General features: G+C 43.7%; 1 long non-coding RNA gene across 1 annotated transcript; it reads left to right on the top strand.

Annotated features, from left to right (window-relative positions):
• Positions 1-277: 277 nt before the first annotated feature.
• LOC123609833 lies at positions 278-4,437 on the top strand. The gene is made up of 3 exons (XR_006717984.1): positions 278-724; positions 1,171-1,229; positions 3,422-4,437. It is a non-coding gene; the product is annotated as an uncharacterized LOC123609833 (long non-coding RNA).
• The last annotated feature ends 434 nt before the right edge of the window (positions 4,438-4,871 follow it).

The following is a 4,871-nucleotide window of genomic DNA, read 5'->3' on the forward strand; positions in this document are numbered from 1 at the left end:
TCAGGTGTCCAGAGTACTAATAGGCTGATTATGACATGTATGAATAAATTATACCAAAGGTGTAAAAAGGGAAACGTTGAGAAATGTCATTTTCCCTGAGGGAGGTTTTTCAGTAATCATGGGAGGAGCACGAGGAGGCTGCTGTTTAGTGAGGAGGGCATGTGGTTCGGAGCTTCACTGGGATAGGACCTTAGAAAGCTCCCCAGTTCCCCTTGTCCTAAACAGGACTACAGTTGGGTGCATATGGCAGTGGTGAGTCCAGAGATGAACGGGAAGCATGTGGGTTTCATGAAATATCACTGAGAGCTTTGCTTTGCTGTGAAATCAGTTGTCACACAATGGTGCTTCTGAGTCACAGAAAGAATACTGTTATCTTCATTCTTTATTTTTAAACATAGGTAGACTTGACCACGTTTAAGGTGATGAAGAAAAGACAACATGCTCTCCCCTTTGAGAACTTAAGACTCTAAAAGACCACATGATTGGTAGCCTAAATTGTAACTTGGATTTTTTTTTTTTCAAAAAAAAAAATGTTTTTTTTTGAGAAAGAAAGAGATGTTTTGTTGACATTTGTGACAGCAACGCGTGGCGTGAAGGGTCGTCGGTGCACAGCCACCCGAGCGGCAAGCGGGTAGCGTAGAGCGTGACGCCCAGTATTTACACGAGTGCACAACAGGATGACCACGAACCTCAAAGAGAAGACTGAAAGTCACTGTACAAAAAGGTAAGTAAAAATAATACCAATTTACCTATTAAAAAAAAAAAAAGGGCCAGCCCTTGAGTGGCAGAGCATGAAAAAGACAGAAGGGTCCGACGCCTCGGGGGCACCGGTGGCCAGGTACCGAGCTGTGCGCCCGGCGAAGGGGGGCCGGGCCTGTCTTGGCTTCTAAAGCTTAATTTAAGCGTTCCAGATTTTTCTCTTTTGGCGTACTTCTGTTTTAAGAACTCCTGAAGCACACCAGCCGAACAACCAGCCAGCCCTTCTTAGTCCTAAGGTCAAGACCAGGGACCCTCCCCTGGCGAGGCTTTAATCTCAGTCAAGAAGGACTCTGAAGGAAATTCAGAGACTTTTTATCCTTGTCCCAATGACACTGATTCTTTCTTTCTGTTGCAAGTTAATCTTTGGTGATGAGGAAAAGTAAGGAGGTGTATGACCTACTTTCATTATAGAGAAAGCAGCTGACTAGGGAAAATGCAGCTGATTGGAGAAGGAAGGAAACGTTGGTAATGTAAGTATTTTTTCTTTTAGGGTGGGATGGGCCAGTTATAACATATCACTGTCACTTGTTAACACATTCCATGTTCCTATTAAGACAATTTTTAACAATCGTTGGGCTTGATTCCTTCTTTGAAGTAGGGTCCCATCTACTCTGCATGTGGAATACCTTTCACACTGAGTGATGTCGAGGGAGCAGAGTCAAGAGTCAAGCTCAAAGTCATGATGACCCCCGCAGTAGAGATAAATATACGAAGTGGGAGGAGTTTCAAAGGCAACTTTAAAAAATTACATCTTAATCTTCTTTGATTTGGTTAAACACCCGATGATATGCAATTCAAATTTTTTTTTAACATTTATTTATTTTTGAGAAACAGAGTGAGACAAAGCATGAGCGGAGGAGGGGCAGAGAGAGAAGGAGACACAGGATCTGAAGCAGGCTCCAGGCTCTGAGCAAGCAGTCAGCCCAGAGCCTGATACGGGGCTTGAACCCACGAACTGTGAGAGATCATGACCTGAGCCGAAGTTGGACGCTCAACCGACTGAGCCACCCAGGTGCCCCCGGTGATATGAAATTCGAAAGGGCATACAGTGACAAGTTCATTTCCCTTCAACCCTCATCCTATGATGGTCTAGCTTTTCTCCCAGAGATAATCATTGTTGTTTTATTTTATTGTTCTAGAGATGGTCTATTAGAGACTTCTTTTTAAAGAAAAAAATTTTTTGATGTTTATTTATTTTTGAGACAGAGGGAGACAGAGCATGAACGGGGGGGAGGCAGAGAGAGAGGGAGACACGGAATCCAAAGCAGGCTCCAGGCTCTGAGCCATCAGCACAGAGCCCGATGCGGGACTCGAACTCACTGACTGTGATATCATGACCTGAGCCCAACCGACTGAGCCACCCAGTCGCCCCTAGAAGCTTCTTTTAAAAATATGCTCAGTCAGTTAAGCATCCAACTTCGCTTCAGGTCATGATCTCACAGTAGGTGGGTTTGAGCCTCGCCTAGGCTCTGCATGGACAGCTCAGAGCCTGGAGCCTGCTTTGGATTCTGTGTCTCCCTCTCTCTCTGCCCCTCCTGTTTGCACTCTGTCTCTCTCTGTCTCTCAAAAATAAATAAAAATGTTTAAAAAATATTCTTTTAATCCTTCTGATAATATCAGGTCATGAGGTTCAAATGTTTCCTACCAGTGAACGGTATTTTGACCCCTTTTGGCAGGAGGGATGGGTCGCAACAGCTCCTGCTCCTGGTCGCAACAACTGAGACATCCGATGTTGTCAGGGGCTCTATTAGTTTCCTGTTTCTCTGTTTTGAGCATTCTTACGTGCGCACATCCTGATTTGGTTATACGTGGCCCAATTTCGTTGAGGCCCTCTGTGAATCTGGCCAAGATGAACATGCAGCTTTTTTTTTTTTTTTCTTTTTTTTAGAATCATTTTTTAAAATAGTGATCACAGGGTCGCCTGGGTGGCTCAGTCGGTTAAGCGTCGGACTTGGGCTCGGGTCATGATCTCACCGTCTGTGAGTTCGAGGCCCGCGTCGGGCCCTGTGCTGACAGCTGGGAGCCTGGAGCCTGCCTCGGATTCTGTCTCCCCCTCTCTTTCCCCCTCCCCCGCTTATGCTCTCTCTCTCTCTCTCTCACTCTCAAAAAAAAATTAAAAAAAGAAAAATTAAAAAAAATAAATAAAATAGTGATCATAGTTTCTGAAGCATTAACGGAAGGACGTGTTATTCCCCATTTGTATCACTGTATCACTTTGAACTGTTACTAATAATAGGTTTGCACTGTCTGTATGCCACTGCCCCCAACTCTCTGAGGGTAATAACTTGGCATTAATTTTAGTCCAGGTGCATAGGTTTCAAAATCAAGGAGAGGAGAAGTACTTTTTTTAGACGAGGTTCTTTCTGAGCGTGGTCATATCATCTGTATTCACAAAGAATGAAGTGTTCTCCTGTTTTATCCCTGATCCGGTTACACAGAAGCATTCCTTATAGCTCTAAATGGACACCTAAAAATTAAAGCCCATTACTCTGAATGTATGTAAGATGTACTTTCTTTTCCTTGTTACATTAAAAGCGCAGAAACATGTCTGACCCAGATTAACATTTCTCAGGATTAGAATGAATAGGCTTTTAAATTGCTTTGTAACTGTATCAAAGTGTGTTCAAATACACTTTTTTTTTTCTTTTCTCCGTCGTGGAAGAAAGAGCATTCTTGAGAGTGATATTCCGCATTTGCAACATTAAAACAGACACTGTATATAGCATCTCATTTCTCCCCGCCCCCACCCAGCCGGGAAACATGCCTGAAGGTAACAAGGGATTTGTCATAGAAGCTCGCCACTGAAGTGCCTGGGGGTTTGAAGCCAGGCGACACTGGAGACCCGTCTCCAGGGAGGCAAAGACTGCCTTCACTTTTGGAGCCAGACCGTTGACTGTGGTGCGAAAGCCCTGGTCTCTACACACGGGACAAAGCGTTTCCAAGCATGGTCTTGTAGGATGTTCATACCTGCTGTTATGGACTGAATGTTTGTGTCTCCCCAAAACTCATAGGCTAAATCTCTCACCCCCAGTGTGATAGGAGTTGCAGATGGGGCCTTTGAGAGGTAATTAGGTTCAGATGAGGTCTCGAGGGCTGGGCCCCATGATGAGATTAGTGCCCTTATAAGAAGAGAAAGAGAGACTTGAGCTTTTTCTTGGTCCGCCATGTGAGGACAGTGTGAGAAGACAGCCATCTGCAAGCCAGAAGAGGGTCCTCATGGAGAAACTTAATCAACTGACACCTGGATCTTGAAGTTTCCAGACTCTAGATCTAAACTAAATAAACCAAATAAACAAATTCCTGTTGTTTAAGCCACCCGGTCAATGGTATTCAGTTACAGTAGCCTGAGCTGACTAGGACAACTGCATACTTTAATGCTACTCTGACATCGAAATTTTGACTTATTCCTCTTAGCCCTTTACTCAGCGTTACTGTTTGCTTTGATTTGGGCCCGTTCTTGCCTGTGACCTAGACAGCCTGTCAGGTCAAAAGTCCTCATGCTATTCCGTGGAAACGGTTACTCCTCCAACATCTCCGAGTTCAAAGATTGAGTCCCGGTAGATTCCCCTAACCAGGAGTATTTAGTGTTTTTGTTTTGTTTTGTTTTAAATTGCATTTCCTTGATAATTTATTCATTGCACTTAATCACCAACACTATATTAAAATAATTTCTTTTCCCTTGTCTGTGTGTCTCTATTAGAATCTTAGCCTTGTGAAGGTTAGGAGTTGCTCTCTTTTATTCCTCTCTGCACTGTCGGCAAGTAGCTAGCACAGTACCCAGCCCCAACTGGTGCTTAGTGGATGACTAACTGAGGAGCACTCCCAGGCTGTGATTAAGGTCAGTAGGTGACAGAACCTTTGATTCAGGGCTAACTTGGTCCTTGAAAAGAGCTAAGGAATTCTTGGGATGCCATTTTTTTTAATTTCTTTTTTTGTTTGTTTTTTGGTTTTTATTCTTTTCCCCCCAGGGTGTCTCTTTCCATCACCCTCTCTATTGCTTGTCTGGATACTGTCAAACTCATTTCCTTGCTTTACTTTAAATTGACTGTTCTAAACTGACCTGTGACAAGAAGACTGAACTACAAAATGGATTCCCCAGAGCTTCTCCGAAA

The sequence above is a fragment of the Leopardus geoffroyi genome, chromosome B2, assembly GCF_018350155.1.
Source record: "Leopardus geoffroyi isolate Oge1 chromosome B2, O.geoffroyi_Oge1_pat1.0, whole genome shotgun sequence".
Taxonomy (NCBI): domain Eukaryota; kingdom Metazoa; phylum Chordata; class Mammalia; order Carnivora; family Felidae; genus Leopardus; species Leopardus geoffroyi.